Source organism: Pristiophorus japonicus, chromosome 13, assembly GCF_044704955.1.
Source record: "Pristiophorus japonicus isolate sPriJap1 chromosome 13, sPriJap1.hap1, whole genome shotgun sequence".
In the NCBI taxonomy this organism is placed as follows: domain Eukaryota; kingdom Metazoa; phylum Chordata; class Chondrichthyes; family Pristiophoridae; genus Pristiophorus; species Pristiophorus japonicus.
In genome coordinates, this window is record NC_091989.1 from 164330505 (window position 1) to 164347797 (window position 17293).

Here is a 17293-nt window from a genome sequence, read left to right on the forward strand (position 1 = left end):
ATCGAGGAAGACTTGCTTCCACTCTTAAAAATGAGTCCTTAGGTGGCTGAACAGTCCAATACGAGAACCACAGTCCCGGTGACAGGTGGGACAGATAGTCGTTGAGGGAAAGGGTGGGTGGGACAGGTTTGCCGCACGCACTTTCCGCTGCTGCGCTTGATTTCTGCATGCTCTCGGTGATGAGACTCGAGGTGCTCGGCGCCCTCCCGGAAGCACTTCCTCTTAGGGCGGTCTTTGGTCAGGGACTCCCAGGTGTCAGTGGGGATGTTGCACTTTTTCAGGGAGGCTTTCAGGGTGTCCCTGTAATGTTTCCTCTGCCTACCTTTGGCTTGTTTGCCGTGAAGGAGTTCCAAATAGAGTGCTTGCTTTGGGAGTCACATGTCTGGGATGCGAATGATGTGGCCTGCCCAGCGGAGCTGATCAAATGTGGTCAGTGCTTCAATGCTGGGGATGTTGGCCTGATCGAGGACGCTAATGTTGGTGCGTCTGTCCTCCCAGGAGATTTGTAGGATCTTGCGGAGGCATCGTTGATGGTATTTCTCCAGCGACTTGAGGTGTCTACGGTACATGGTCCATGTCTCTGAGCCATACAGGTCGGCGGGTATTACTACAGCCCTGTAGACCATGAGCTTGGTGGCAGTTTGGAGGGCCTGATCTTCCTCAGGTGGCCTAAGGCTGCACTAGGGCACTGGAGTCAGTGTTGAATCTCGTCGTCAATGTCTGTTGATAAGAGGCTCCCGAGGTATGGGAAGTGGTCCACATTGTCCAGAGCCGCGCCGTGGATCTTGATGACTGGGGGGCAGTGCTGTGTGGCGAGAACAGGCTGGTGGAGGATCTTTGTCTTACGGATATTTAGCGTAAGGCCCATGCTTTCGTACGCCTCAGTAAATACATCGACTATGTCCTGGAGTTCAGCCTCTGTATGTGCGCAGTTGCAGGCGTCGTCCGCGTACTGTAGCTCGGCAACAGAGGTTGGGGTGGTCTTGGACCTGGTCTGGAGACAGCGAAGCTTGAACAGTTCCCACTGGTTCTGTAGTTTAGTTCCACTCCAGCGGGGAGCTTGTTGACTGTGAGGTGGAGCATGACAGCGAGGAAGATTGAGAAGAGGGTTGGGGCGATGATGCAGCCCTGTTTGACCCCGGTCCGCACATAGATTGGGTCTGTAATGGATCCGTTGGTAAGGATCACCAACAGGTTCCTACCACTGGAATGGTTGCATGGTTGTCATATAGGGGCCAGGTTTCGGCCTGAGTTGCTCCTGTTTTTTTGGAGCAACTGGTTTAGAATGGAGTATCTTAGAAATTGCAATTCTCGGCATTTAGTTTGCTCCAGTTCTAGTCCGTTAGAACAGTTTCAGTTTGGAACAGATTTTTTTTTTCAAAAGGGGGCGTGTCCGGCCACTTACGCTCGTTTTGAAAGTTTAGGCAGTGAAAACTTACTCCAAACTAACTTAGAATGGAGTAAATATAGATTTTTGTATGCTCAGAAAAACCTTGCCTAAACTTAGAAAATCAGGCGTAGGTTACAAATCAGGCGTAGGGAATGGCGGAGAGGGGGTGGTTTAAAGGGAAGTTTACAAACATTAAACACTTCAGTTTTACAAATAAAGAGCCATCATCAATAATAAATGATAAATACATCATTAAATCAACCAATAAATCAATCAAAAAAAATTAATAAAAAATTTAAAAATCAATAAATAAAACATTTTCTACTTACCGACTGCAGCACCGGGAGTCCTCCAACAACGTGCTGGGACGGCCCCCCCAGTGTGTCTCTGTCAGTGTCTCTATCTCTCTGTCTGTCTGTGTGTGTTTCTCTCACTCTCTGTCTGTCAGTGTCTGTGTTTCTGACAGCGAGGGGAGGGAGAGAGGGAAGGGAGAAGGGAGGGAGGGAGGGAGGGAGGGGGACAAGGGAGGGAGGGAGAGGAGGGAGGGAGGGGGACAAGGAAGGGAGGGAGGGGAGAGAGGAGAGGGAGGCTGGCCGGGCCCAAGACTTCGGGCGGGGCCCGCCCACAGCACCGGATTTAAAGGTAGATGGCCGGGGGTTGGGTTCGGGGCCGGGCGGAGGGGGCAGGGGAGGCGGTTGGGTCCGGGAGCGGGAGTCAGGTTGGGTCCAGTCCGGGGGCGGGGGTGTGGTCGGGTCCTGGGTCGGGTCGGGTCCGGTCCAGTCCAGAGGTGGGGTGGGGATAGCGGGAGTCGGTCCGCGGGCGGGGCGGGTCGGGTCGGGTCCGGGGGTGGGGGGGTAGCGGGAGTCCAGTCCGGGGGGAGGGGGGTCTGGGGTCGGGTCCGGTCCGGGGACGGGGGGGTAGCGGGAGTCGGGTCCGGTCCGGGGTGGGGGGGGGTCGGGTCCGGGGTAGGGTCGGGTCCGGGGTCGGGTCCGGTCCGGGGGTGGGCGGGTCCGGGGGCAGGCGAGGGGGGTCGGGTCCGGTCCGGGGGGGGGGGAAGCGGGGGTTTGGTGTGGGGGAGGGGACGGGGTGGGGAGTCGGGTTGGGAGGAAGCAGGAGCTGGGCGTGGGAGGTGCAGCATGATCCACGCAGCCCCATTGAGGCCATTCGGCCAGGGCTTGGGGCTGCGTGCTTCGGGCCCCTCCCACACAATTTTGGGTGCCTGGAGCTACTGCACATGCGCACCCACTGTAGCGCGCCTGTGCAGAGGTCCTGGCACTGTTTTCAGCGCAGGGACCTGGCTCCGCCCCCCACAGCTCGTACTGTGCCGCGCCCAGCTCCAGAGGACCTGCAGGAAGCCGGAGAATCGGAAAGTATTTTTTAGGCGCACTTTCTGGCGCGAAAAACGGGCATCCAGGTCAGGGCTGCGCCGTTCTAGGCGCAGCCCGAAACTTGGGCCGATAGTGAAAATGTCAGATTATTTTACCTTTAAGCCTTTAGGTAAGTATTGAAGAGGTAGCACGTTGTATGTGGCCCCACAAACTATCTGCATTTTTTATCATTTGACCTTTAATGGAGAAGGTAGCCATTAGCTTGTTAGGATACTTTCTGTCAGCTTTGTCCTTGATTGTGCGATCAACTTTACCAAGCATCTTTACAGTCATTACTTCAAAATCAGAATCATAATTCTCTTCATATAGTGCATGAACTTTTGACTTGCCCTTACATTAAGGGTTATGTGTAGACTTCTGCCACGATCCATTTTGCCTGCACTTTTGAGAAAAGTGATTTTGTTTGTCGCAACTTGTGCAGGTCTTCCCATATGCTGGGCATTTAGCTTTTGACAGCTCATGTCTTTTGCCATAATATCTGCAATTGTTTGTGAACTCTTTGTCTGTGAATTCTTTCTTTGTGGGTCGGGGTTTCTGTCTGCCAGTTTCAGAGTCTGTTTTAGTGAGTTTCATGGATTTCATTTGCTCAACTGTGGCCTCTTACACAGAATTCTTACACAGAATGTTATCAGATATTCCGCAGACTATGCGGTCTCTGATGAAATCATCCCTCAAATTGCCGAAATCACATGACAATGCTAGCTCTCTCACTTTCACGAGATATCTGTCAAACTGCTTGTCCCCTTGTACACACTTGTTAAACTGGTACCGTTCATAGATGATGTTGGTTTTACCTTTACAGTGCTCTTCCCAGAGCTTCAAAATAATCTGAATTTCCTCTGATTTGTAGGGAAGATTATTGTGGATATCTAGGGCATCGCTGCCAATGGCAGTGATAAACGTTGCAACGCTAACTCTATCTGTTTTTTTCCACAGTATTCGTGATAATTTAATAGCTGTTCCACAGCTGTTTGAATTCTTTCCAATTGGCTTTTAAAAAATCGCCAGTCACCTGCAATGGAGGAGGGAGGGGAATGTGTGCGGGAGTTGGCACCGTGGTGGTCATAATAGCTCGCTACAGTTTAGGAATTTGAGTTTGTCACATACATGTATACAGTTCAAATACCCAGAGGACTAGAACAAGTCTATTAGTAAAATATCGTGGCCATATATTTGTAGAAATACTTTTTCAATCGAGGTTCTACAATAGCTTATGCCCCTTTAAGTTTCCTTTACTAATGCCTCTAGATTATTTTACAAGTTTATGACTATCACCCTTCACGGATCCATACGCGATGTGTAGGAAGCACGCTCTGCACTGCACTGCTTAACGTCGATTTCGATCAGCTCGAAAAATTCTTACAGTTCCAATATTTTGGTCGTAGATGTGTTCGACGAAAGATCGGAAGTCTCCGCTTCTGACACCATGTATTTTACAGTCTCTTGAACACTCTTACTTCAACTTAACTATATTTATTTGGGAGATCTCAGTCAGCCATGTGGAGCTTAAGATGGCGTTCCTTCACAGACCCTCTCTCTTAATACAGCTTCCTATACCTCCGAGCTAGAGGACGCCATACATTATCTCGTTGCACCTTCCTGATGGAGTGCGCAAGTAAGTACATTTTTTCAGGAACGAGGCTTCTTCAGTTTGTAACTATGGGCTGAATTTTAATGGGGAAGGTAGGTTGGGGGCTGGGGTTGGGGGGGCTCCGAGGCAGTCAGGAACCCGAGAGAATGGGTTTCCCACCCTCCCTGCCGACTTTAACGGCAGAGCCTGTTGTGCATGGAAAGCCTCAGTTTCCCAACTGCAACCAGCCAGATTGAGAGGCTGGCTGGGGGTGCAGGTAGGCCTGCAGAACTAGACCACATAGAGGGAAGCAGGGATCGGGTGGGGGCCTGTGCCGGACTGCTGAGGATCAGGGGATAGAAGAGTTGATCAGGGTGGGTCTCCTGAGGATTGTGGGGGTGGAAGAGTTGATCAGGGCCGGACTACTGAGGATTGGGGGGGGGGGGGGGTGAAAGAGTTGATTAGAGTGGGACTCCTAAGGATTGGGGGAGGGGGTGCGGGTGGAAAAGCTGAGCAGGGCTGGAATCCTGAGGATCGGGGATGAGAGGAATGATCGCGGCCGGGTCCTCGGTGGGGGGGCGGGGGGAGTAAAGGAACGGGACTGGCTTGGCGATCATCGGTGGGGGCAGGGGAGTCTGGGTAGGAAATTGGAGGCATCGTGATGGGGGGGGGGGGTCCCTGATTGCGGGAGGTGAGTTAGGTAGGATCCTCGATCCAGGAGGTAGGTATAAAGGCAGCAGTCCCCACTTTGCTGAAGCTGCTGGGTTTTACGAAGTGTGTAAAACCTGACTAGCTAGAGTTAAACACAAAATGGAGGTTAAAGAAGAGGCTAGAAACCTCATTGTAATATGTAAATAGACCCCCGCCTCCTGGCAGCGGTTTGGCTGCCCGCCCCCATCCTGCCTCCGTTCCACCGCCATTAAAACCAGAAGTGGGCGGGTTGGGGGCAGGTTCAGGTCGAGATTCACATTTATAACTCTTTAACTATGCCCAGGCTCCCCACCCACCCGTTTTTTTAGGTTAAAATTCCCCCCTATATGTCAAAAGATATTCTCCTGCAACAACATAGCTTATATAATACAGACATGTTTTTGTATTAAATTGCACTGAACTACAAAGCACATATTTTGGATATCGAGCAACTATCAAGAATAGTCTTATCTTAAATAATTACATAGGCTGGAAGTTTACTGGCGCTGAGAAGGTGGGGTCAGAGGTGGGTCAGCTGTTAAAATTGAAATGATTGACAGCGGGCCAGAAGCCTGCCTCCACGCTCATCTTCCAGGGGTCGGGTCTGTCAGCCCTGAACAGACCCAACAACAAGCGGCAGGGGAAGCAAGTTAGATTATTAAGAGGTTGTTAAAAGGCAATTAACCACCATTCTGTGCTATACTTACCGTTTTTCCAGCTTTTTAACAAGGTTCCCGGCATTCATCACCATTGTGGGAGGTATCTTTATATCTTACTATTCACTGCAACTCACTAAGCCACTTCCAAAGATGCACACAAATCTGTCCAAGCACGCAAAGTGTTGAAAATAAAGGTTTCAATGTTTCACAACACATTAACAGAAACTTTACATGAACATTGGATAAAACACCCAAGTGCCTACCCTTGTGTGTTGTTAGTTGGTATGATTGGACTAGGATGAGTGTGTGTGAGGGGTGGCTAGTGAAATGGGGATGTGATAATGTATATAGTGAGGGATGGGTGGAGGTGCAAGGTAAGTTGATGTGAGTAAAGATGTGCAGGGGTAGGGTAGGGAAGACGGAGTGATGGGGATGTGATGAGTGGCACAGTAGGATGAGGTCGAGTGTGGTATTGCAGTAGCGTTTTGTGATCTATTGAGATCATTGAAAGATTTGCGCCATTGCAGCCAGGTCCTTCTGATGACATCCTTGCTTGTGCCCTCTGTACAATGTGCAAACAGGCTGTGTTGGTGTCCTGGGGAGGTTGCTTCCGCCCATTGGAAGGGAAAAGAATCTCCCTTCGTGCTGTGAGATTATGGAGGGAGTCATGCGAGAGCCTGGGTGCAGCCGTGCAGCTCTGTGCAGTGCTAGTCAGTGTTTGCAGCACCTCAATGCTGTAGAACACTGACAGCACAACTGTTAAAATCAATATGGACATGGTCCCTTTAAGGAACCGGCTGATGACACGTAACTGAATGACGTCATCATATCCGGCTCCTTTTAATTGGCTGGGTACCTCGCTGGGCGGGCTTAACAAGCCCAATCAAGGTAAAATCACTTGTAGAGAGCGGGATGGAGCAGGCAGTGGGCCGGTACCGCACTACAGACCCCAGCCGCCCCGGACTCTCTTACATTGTGGGATACACTTACATCTGTTATACCCTTGGCATTCCATTAAGTGTTTTGCAGAATTGTGCATGCCCACATTTCTTCACAGTGACAAGACAGGGAGCTGAAGGACTTGTTATTCCTCTGGAGTGAGGTACAATATCTTGCTCAGATTTTCTAAGTACAATAAGATGCCTTCAAGATAACTGCATGCCTAAAGCGATTACAAGTATTTTTCCCCTCATTTAAAGGTTAGCTGTTCAAAGTCTGCAATTTACTTCAAATTTTACTGAACTGCATACAAGCTGAATTCCTTCACGTATAAGTGGTTGTTTTTCTCACCACTAAATGTCATTAAAGATCTCTTCTAAGACTAGAAATTATTGTTGGTGTTATCAATTGATTATTAATTGATATAGAAGCAGTAGCGAGACATTTGGAAAAGCATGATTCAGTCAGGCAGAGTCAGCATTGTTTTATATAAGGGAAATCATGTTTGACAAATTTTCTGGAGTTCTTTGAGGATGTAATGAGCAGGGTGGATCAGAGGGAAACCAATGGATGTGGTGTATTTGGATTTCCAGAAGGCATTCGATAAGGTGCTATATAAGACATTACTGCACAAGATAAAAGTTTGTGGTTGGGGGTAATATATTAGCATGGATAGATGATTGGTTAACTAACAGAAAACAGAGAGTCAGGACAAATGGGTCATTTTCCGGTTGGCAAACAGTGACTAGTGGGGTGCCACAGGGATCGGTGCTAAGTCCTCAACTATTTACAATCTATATTAATGACTTTGATGAAGGGACCGAGTGTAATGTAGCCAAGTTTGCTGATGATACAAAGATGGCCGGGAAAGCAAATTGTGAGGAGACAAAAAATCTGCAAAAAGCTATAAATAGGCTAAGTGAGTGGGCAAAAATTTGGCAGATGGAGTATAATGTGGAAAAATGTGGGGTTATCCACCGGGCAGAAATAATATAAAAGCAAATTATAATTTAAATAGCGAAAAGTTGCAAAGTGTTGCAGTAGAGAGAGACCTGGGGATCCTTGTGCATGAAACACAGTATGCAGGTACAGCAAGTAATTAGGAAGGCAAATGGAATGTAAAAAGCAGAGTATAAAAGCAGAGACGTCCTGCCACAACTTTATAGGGTATTGCCTGGAGTATGCGTACAGTTTTGGTCTCCGTATTTAAGGAAGGATATACTTGCATTGGAGGCTGTTCAGAAAAGGTTCACTAGGTTGATTCCGGGGTTGTGAGCGTTGACTTATGAGGACAGGTTGAGTAGATTGGGCTTATACACATTGGAGTTCAGAAGAATGAGAGGTGATCTTATTGAAACTTATAAGATAATGAGAGGACTCGAGAGGATATTTCCACTAATAGGGGAAACTAAAACTAGGGGACATAGTCTTAAAATAAGGGGCTGCCCATTTCAAACTGAGATGAGGAGAAATTTCTTCTCTCAGAGGGTTGTAAATCGGTGAAATTCTCTACCCCAAAGAGCTGTGGAGGTTGGGTCATTGAATATATTTAAGGCAGTGATAGACAGATTTTTGAGTGATGAGAGAGTAAAGTGTTATGGGGAGCGGGCAGGGAATTGGAGCTTAGTCCAAGATCAGATCAGTCATGATCTTATTGAATGGCAGAGCAGGCTCGAGAGGCCAAATGACCTACTCCTGCTCCTATTTCTTATGTCTTATAACATTTATCTGTCCACTATTTTAACACAGCCCCAGATTATTTTTGTAGGCTCTGGAGGAGCATTCCAGCTGCTTTGTATCCCACAAAAATAATTCAACATTTACCGTTTGCCAGCCTCAAGTATTTTTTTTAAAACACACTTTTCCCTTCATTTAAAGGTTAGCTGTTCAAAGTTTGCAATTTACTTCACATTTTACTGAACTGCATATCAGCTGAATTCCTTCATGTACAAGTAGTTGTTTTTCTCACCACTAAATGTCATAAAAGATCTCTTCTAAGACTGGAAATTATTGTTGGTGTTATCAGCGGATTACTGGTTAATGCATTTAATATAACATTCATCTGTCCACTATTTTAACACAGCCCAGATCATTTTTTTAGGCTCTGGAGGAGCATTCCAGCTCCTTTCTATCCCACAAAAATAATTCGACATTTGCCGTTTGCCGGCCTTTTGGTTTCCGTCACAAGTGGAACTGATCGGATCATGCATGGTGCTAGCTCCAACCAGTTTCAATCTAAAACGGCAATCGGATTCCTATTTATGTTGTATTTCCATATTAAAATGGGCTGAGCGCTTGAAAGAGGCGGTAGCTATGGACACCAGTGGTAGGCCCTTTCAAAATGGAGCCGGCCGCATTGCTGGTGTTAACGGGGCAGTAAGTCTACTGACCTCATTTTGAGGCTGTTACTGCTCCATTAATGCCAGGCGAAAGCAGTGAAAATTGATCCCCTTTTACCCTATCACTGAGTTTACAGGCATAGCTACCGTTCAAAATCTATACAACAGTACCTCATTATGTCACATATGATGGCATACATCATAAATCCTCAAGGAATTACAAGAAGAAATTAGTGATGCTGTAATTGATTTTTTTCAGAGCTCCTTAAATTGTCGAGAAGTGTTGAGGGGGAAGAGTAGCCTTAGTGATTAAGGATGAAATCACTTCAATGATCAGAGAGGATATAACAAAAGGTAAGCAGGCAGTGGAGACTTTGTGTGTAGAAATAGAAAATAATTTAAGACTGTAGTGTATAGGCCCCTTGGTAGCAGCTGTGAAGTGATGGAATGTATAACTGCAGAGATTAGACAAGCATCTAACTAAGGTAGAGTGTTTTTAATGGGGGATGTTAACTTACATATAGATTGGGAAAGCAGATTAGCTCATGTCAGGAAGGTAGTGAATTTCTTGCATGTGTTCAGGATAGTTTTCTGCAACAATATGTCTCAGTACCATATTGGGGGCAGGACATATTTGATTTAGTAATGAGCCAGATTTAGTTAAGTGCCTAACGATGTGTGAAAATTTATCGAATAATGACCATAAAATGATTACGTTCAACATCATTTTTGAAAAACAGAAACGTGACACAGCTACTGTGATTCTAGATTTAGGTAAGGCTGACTTCAATGGGATTAGACAGAGACTGTCCTCAGTAAATTGGGCAAATCTGTTAAGGGGTAAAATTACAGAAGATCAATGGGAGATGTTGAACAAATAATTTAACGTGAAACAGAACTCGTTTATAGCCCGAAGGGGCAAGAGCTCCACTTGCCAGAAAGAAAACAGCCATGGAGGACTAAAGAGGTAAGGGACAATATAAAACTAAAAGAAAAAGCATACAAAAATGCAAAAACTAGCACAGATCCTGGAAACTGGGAGGGATACAAAGAATAACAAAAGGTGACAAAACAGAGAGATAAAAAATAATTAAAGGAAACATTGGTCAGGAGCAATGTGGGCCCCTTGAAAACTGATAGTGGTGATATTGTAAATGAAAATAAAGAAATGGCAGACATGTTGAATAATTACCTTGTATTTACAGTATAGAAAATACAGGAAATCTCAAGGAAACTAATATTGAATCAAGGATCACCAAAATTAACGTAAGCAAAATAACAGTAATGAAGAAAATAATGGCATTAAAGAGTGACAAATCCCCAGGGCCAGATGGTTTCCATCCCAGGGTTTTAAAGGAAGAAGTGAGAACATTGTACACCCCTAACTATAATCTTCCAAAGTTCTCTCAATTCGGAACTGTTCCTTTAGATTGAAAAATTGCACATGTCACTCTTGTTGGGGAATTACTAGAGTCTATAATTGAGTGACTGACACCTTTAAAATTTTCAGTTGATCAGATAGCCAGCATGGATTTGTAAAGGGTACATCATGCCTGACGAACCTGATTGAATTTTTTGAAGAGGTGACTAAAGTAGTAGACAGGGGACTGTCTATGGACGTTAGTTATATGGACTTCCAGAAGGCACCTGATAAAGTCCATCATAACTGACTGTTAGCTAAAGTTGAAGCTCATGGAATTAAAGGCAAATTATTGATCTGGTTAGGAAATTGTCTGAGCTGTAGGAGACAGAGGGCGCAAAATTGACCCCTTTTATAGCCCCATTAATGCCTCTGGAAGGGGCGCTAACACTTTTCATCCAGGGGAGGAGGGCGCTATCACCTCCTGGGAAATTGCCTGGGAGTTTGCGGAGGCGCTGCTAAGGCAGCACCCTGGGATGCCGCGCAATCGGCGATGATGTCATCACCATACGCGGCGACCCCTCACTGCCCCACGCTGACCCATAACGCCCACGGGGGATGCTGCACGGGCCGCGAGGCTGGTGCAAGCGGATGTCAATGCCAGCTTCGCGGGTCGTGAAGCTGGCCGACATTAGTTCTCGGGGCGAGTGCCTGCGCCCAGGGCCGTCATCTTTTTTTGTCGGCCGATTCTCGGGTCGGTTCAACCATGGCAGCCTGAGCATGGTCCGGGCCGCCATTGTGGCGCACGCCACTCCATCTTGCAGCGTGTACACCGGCCATCCCCTTTAATTGAAGAGGGGGAGGGCGTTGAACTGCGTCATCGCTACATGGAGCAAATGTGTAGCGTTTCCTCCAATGCCCTAGTAGTGCCCCGGTTACCGCCGCCAAAGGAAGTGGAGCGCGGGAGATTGCGCTCTGCTTCTTTTAAGCGGCAATAAGGGCAATTCCCCGGCGGGGCAGGACATCCACACCCAGTGCGAAAAGTTTCGACCCCAGGACAATTTCGCTCCCTAGAGAGTAGGGATAAAGGGCAGGTAATTGGCCGGATGTGACTAGTGCCCGACAAGGATGTGTTAGGATCTCAACTATTCACCGTATTTATCAACGACTTATATGATGGAATATAAAGCCACATATCCAATTTCCAGATATCATAAAGATAGGTAACATTATAAGCTGTGTAGATGGAAGCATAATATTAGAGAGAGATATTAATAGATTAAGCGAATGGGCAAAACCGTAGCAAATGGATTTCAATATCAGAAAATGTGAGGTCATCTACTTTGGATCTAAAATGTATAGAATAGGTTACTTCCTAAATGGTGAAAAGTTAGAAACAGTGGAAGTCTAAAGAGACTTGGGGTCCATGTACATAGATTATTAAAATGCCATGGACAGGTACAGAAAATAATCACAAAGACTAATGGAATGCTGGCCTTTATATATAAAGTACTAGAATACAAGGGAGGATAAGTGATGCTACAATTATACAAAGCCCTGGTTAGACCATACCTGGAGTACTGTGAGCAGGCACCACACCTTAGGAAGGATATATTGGCCTTGGAGGGATTGCAGCATAGGTTTATCAGAATGAGACTTGGACTCAAGGGATTAAATTACAAAGAGAAATTACACAAACTAGGGTTGTATTCTCTGGAATTTAGAAGGTTAGGGGTTCATTTGTTTGAAGTTTTCAAGATATTAAGGGGAACTGATAGGGTAGATAGAGAGAAACTATTTCCGTTAGTTGGGGGAGACTATGACCAGTGGGAATTGTTATGTTTAGAATAACTCTACAAGACTGTATATTGCAAGCTCAAACTGTTGTGACCTTGGTCTCTTTAATGCAACTCCAGAGTGAGGAAGTAGCATGGTAGACTGCCTTTTATACCTGCTTACCTGGGGTGTGCAGGTGACCCTTGGGTCTCCCCCTGGTGCACCCCCTGGTGGCAAGTCTTACACATTGGTAATGTTTACATTCATAACAGGAATAGTCTAAAAATTAGAACCAGGGTTTTCAAGATTGAAGTTAGGAAACACTTCAACACGCAAAGGGTGGTAGATGTTTGGAACTCTCTTCTGCAAACGGCAATTGATGCCAGATCAATTGTTAATTTTAAATCTGAGATTGATAGATTTTTGTTAACCAAAGGCATTATAGGATATGGGGCAAAGGCAGGTATAAGGAACATAATAGGTGCAGGAGCAGGAGTAGGCCATTTGGCCCCTTGAGCCTGCTCCACCATTCAAGAAGATCATGGCTGATCTGATCATGAACTCCACTTCCCATAACCCTTTACTCCCTTATCACTCAAAAATCTCTATCTCCACCTTAAATATATTCAATGACCCAGCCTCCACAGCTCTCTGGGGCAGAGAATTCCATAGATCGACAACCCTCTGAGAGAAGAAATTTCTCCTCATCTCAGTTTTAAATGGGTGGCCCCTTATTCTGAGACGATGTCCCCTAGTTTTAGTTTCCCCTATGAGTGGAAATATCCACTCTGCATCCACCTTGTCGAGCCCCCTCATTATCTTATAAGTTTCAATAAGATCACCTCTCATTCTTCTGAACTCCAATGTGTATAGGTCCAACCTACTCAACCTATTCTCATAAGTCAATTCCCTCATCTCCAGAATCAACCTCGTGAACCTTCTCCAATGCAAGTACATCCTTCCCTAAATGCGGAGACCAAAACTTTACCAATACCTTGTACTGTTGTAGCAGGACTTCTCTGCTTTTATACTCCATCCCCCTTGCAATAAAGGCCAACATTCCATTTGCCTTCCTGACTACTTGCTGTACCTGCACACTAACTTTTTGTGTTTCATGCACAAGGACCCCCAGGTCCCTCTGTACGGCAGCACTTTGCAATTTTTCTTCATTTAAATTATAATTTGTTTTTCTATTATTTCTGCCAAAGTAGATATATATGGAGTTCGGTCACAGATCAGCCATGATCACATTGAATCTTGGGGGGTGGGGGGGGTGATGGCAGGCTAAATGGCCTATTCCTGTTCATCTGTTCCTAAATGTAGTTCCAGTGTGCAGAAGAAAGAGCAAGGCACAAACCTGATACGTTTTATGGTAACACGAAAGGGTCATATTTTAAGATAAGCCAGTGGAAATCATGGAACTGGGCAAAGCCCACCCCAAGAATCAACAGCTGCTTCCACAAAAAAGGAGACACCATTAAAATTTCAGGTTTGAATAACATGAAAGAGTATAGCAAGAAAGGGCCATATTTTCAGTCTGTGTTGGCGGAGATTAAAAAGGAATAGTATTTGGAAGTGAGTTTTTACTGAAAGCATCTGGTCAGTGTGAGATACTTATTAACATAGAAACATAGAAAATAGGTGCAGGAGTAGGCCATTCGGCCCTTCTAGCCTGCACCGCCATTCAATGAGTTCATGGCTGAACATGCAACTTCAGTACCCCATTCCTGCTTTCTCGCCATACCCCATGATCCCCCGAGTAGTAAGGACTACATCTAACTCCTTTTTGAATATATTTAGTGAATTGGCCTCAACAACTTTCTGTGGTAGAGAATTCCACAGGTTCACCACTCTCTGGGTGAAGAGGTTTCTCCTCATCTCGGTCCTAAATGGCTGACCCCTTATCCTTAGACTGTGACCCCTGGTTCTGGACTTCCCCAACATTGGGAACATTCTTCCTGCATCTAACCTGTCTGAACCCATCAGAATTTTAAACGTTTCTATGAGATCCCCTCTCATTCTTCTGAACTCCAGTGAATACAAGCCCAGTTGATCCAGTCTTTCTTGATAGGTCAGTCCCGCCATCCCGGGAATCAGTCTGGTGAACCTTCGCTGCACTCCCTCAATAGCAAGAATGTCCTTCCTCAAGTTAGGAGACCAAAACTGTACACAATACTCCAGGTGTGGCCTCACCAATGCCCTGTACAACTGTAGTAACACCTCCCTGCCCCTGTACTCAAATCCCCTCGCTATGAAGGCCAACATGCCATTTGCTTTCTTAACCGCCTGCTGTACCTGCATGCCAACCTTCAATGACTGATGTACCATGATACCCAGGTCTCGTTGCACCTCCCCTTTTCCTAATCTGTCACCATTCAGATAATAGTCTGTCTCTCTGTTTTTACCACCAAAGTGGATAACCTCACATTTATCCACATTATACTTCATCTGCCATGCATTTACCCACTCACCTAACCTATCCAAGTCACTCTGCAGCCTCAAAGCATCCTCCTCGCAGCTCACACTGCCACCCAACTTAGTGTCATCCGCAAATTTGGAGATACTACATTTAATCCCCTCGTCTAAATCATTAATGTACAGTATAAACAGCTGGGGCCCCAGCACAGAAACTTGCGGTACCCCACTAGTCACTGCCTGCCATTCTGAAAAGTCCCCATTTACTCCTACTCTTTGCTTCCTGTCTGACAACCAGTTCTCAATCCATGTCAGCACACTACCCCCAATCCCACGTGCTTTAACTTTGCACATTAATCTCTTGTGTGGGACCTTGTCGAAGGCCTTCTGAAAGTCCAAATATACCACATCAACTGGTTCTCCCTTGTCCACTCTATTGGAAACATCCTCAAAAAATTCCAGATTTGTCAAGCATGATTTCCCTTTCACAAATCCATGCTGACTTGGACCTATCATGTCACCTCTTTCCAAATGCGCTGCTATGATATCCTTAATAATTGATTCCATCATTTTACCCACTACTGAGGTCAGGCTGACCGGTCTATAATTCCCTGTTTTCTCTCTCCCTCCTTTTTTAAAAAGTGGGGTTACATTGGCTACCCTCCACTCGATAGGAACTGATCCAGAGTCAGTGGAATGTTGGAAAATGACTGTCAATGCATCCGCTATTTCCAAGGCCACCTCCTTAAGTACTCTGGGATGCAGTCCATCAGGCCCTGGGGATTTATCGGCCTTCAATCCCATCAATTTCCCCAACACAATTTCCCTGACTAATAAGGATTTCCCTCAGTTCCTCCTCCTTACTAGACTCTCTGACCCCTTTTATATCCGGAAGGTTGTTTGTGTCCTCCTTAGTGAATACCGAACCAAAGTACTTGTTCAATTGGTCTGCCATTTCTTTGTTCCCTCTTATGACTTCCCCTGATTCTGACTGCAGGGGACCTACGTTTGTCTTTACTAACCTTTTTCTCTTTACATATCTATAGAAGCTTTTGCAGTCCGTCTTAATGTTCCCTGCAAGCTTCTTCTCGTACTCCATTTTCCCTGTCCTAATCAAACCCTTTGTCCTCCTCTGCTGAGTTCTAAATTTCTCCCAGTCCCCGGGTTCACTGCTATTTCTGGCCAATTTGTATGCCACTTCCTTGGCTTTAATACTATCCCTGATTTCCCTTGATAGCCACGGTTGAGCCACCTTCCCTTTTTTATTTTTACGCCAGACAGGAATGTACAATTGTTGTAGTTCATCCATGCGGTCTCTAAATGTCTGCAATTGCCCATCCACAGTCACCCCCTTAAGTATCATTCACCAATCTATCCTAGCCAATTCACGCCTCATACCTTCAAAGTTACCCTTCTTTAAGTTCTGGACCATGGTCTCTGAATTAACTGTTTCATTCTCCATCCTAATGCAGAATTCCACCATATTATGGTCACTCTTCCCCAAGGGGCCTCGCACAATGAGATTGCTAATTAATCCTCTCTCATTACACAACACCCAATCTAAGATGGCCTCCCCCCTAGTTGGTTCCTCGACATATTGGTCTAGAAAACCAGGAAATCCTCCTCCACCGTCTTGCTTCCAGTTTGGTTAGCCCAATCTATGTGCATATTAAAGTCACCCATTATAACTGCTGCACCTTTATTGCATGCACCCCTAATTTCCTGTTTGATGCCCTCCCCAACATCACTACTACTGTTTGGAGGTCTGTACACAACTCCCACTAACGTTTTTTGCCCTTTGGTGTTCTGCAGCTCTACCCATATAGATTCCACATCATCCAAGCTAATGTCCTTCCTAACTATTGCATTAATCTCCTCTTTAACCAGCAATGCTACCCCACCTCCTTTTCCTTTTGTTCTATCCTTCCTGAATGTTGAATACCCCTGGATGTTGAGTTCCCAGCCCTGATCATCCTGGAGCCACGTCTCTGTAATCCCAATCACATCATATTTGTTAACATCTGTTTGCACAGTTAATTCATCCACCTTATTACGGATACTCCTTGCATTAAGACACAAAGCCTTCAGGCTTGTTTTTTTAACCCCCTTTGTCCTTTTAGAATTTTGCTGTACAGTGGCCCTTTTTGTTCTTTGCCTTGGGTTTCTCTGCCCTCCACTTTTCCTCATCTCCTTTCTGTCTTTTGCTTTTGTCTCCTTTTTGTTTCCCTCTGTCTCCCTGCATTGGTTCCCATCCCCCTGTCATATTAGTTTAACTCCTCCCCAACAGCACTAGCAAACAATTTATTAATAAGGCAATAAGGCAAACTGGGTACCAGTGTGCATCTGAACGGCATTGAGCCACAAGTCAGCCCACGTTCTATTGTACTAAATAATAGTGAGGCCAATTCTGGAGTTTGGCATGCAGCTTTGATCACTCTACTTCAAAGAGGTCATCAGGAGTGCCAACAGGACTGCGTTAGGTGACTGACACCAGAAGTGTTGAACAATTCTAACTCACTTCTGAATATATCACTTAGATTGGCCAATAAAATTAATTTGAAAATTAAGATATATAAGATGGTGTTTTTGACACGAAAGACCTCAGTTTTCATACGTCAGTATGTCATTTTCTTTGCATATGTAAAATGATGTCTCTAAAATCAGAAAGTGCATCTCCAACAGAGACAAAGAAAAGTGACAGAGTTAAGATTATGTGCTATACCAGCCGGATACAGGCAGATATAATTGATGTATTTAAAATGATGAA

General features: G+C 45.6%; 1 long non-coding RNA gene across 1 annotated transcript in view; it reads left to right on the forward strand.

Moving 5' to 3' along the window:
* LOC139278956 (uncharacterized) overlaps positions 1-17293 on the forward strand; it is a 57030-nt gene that overhangs the window by 4791 nt on the left and 34946 nt on the right. Inside the window, exon 2 of the long non-coding RNA XR_011596391.1 lies at positions 9235-9329. This is a non-coding gene — a long non-coding RNA (uncharacterized lncRNA). The remainder of the gene's footprint in view (positions 1-9234; positions 9330-17293) is intronic.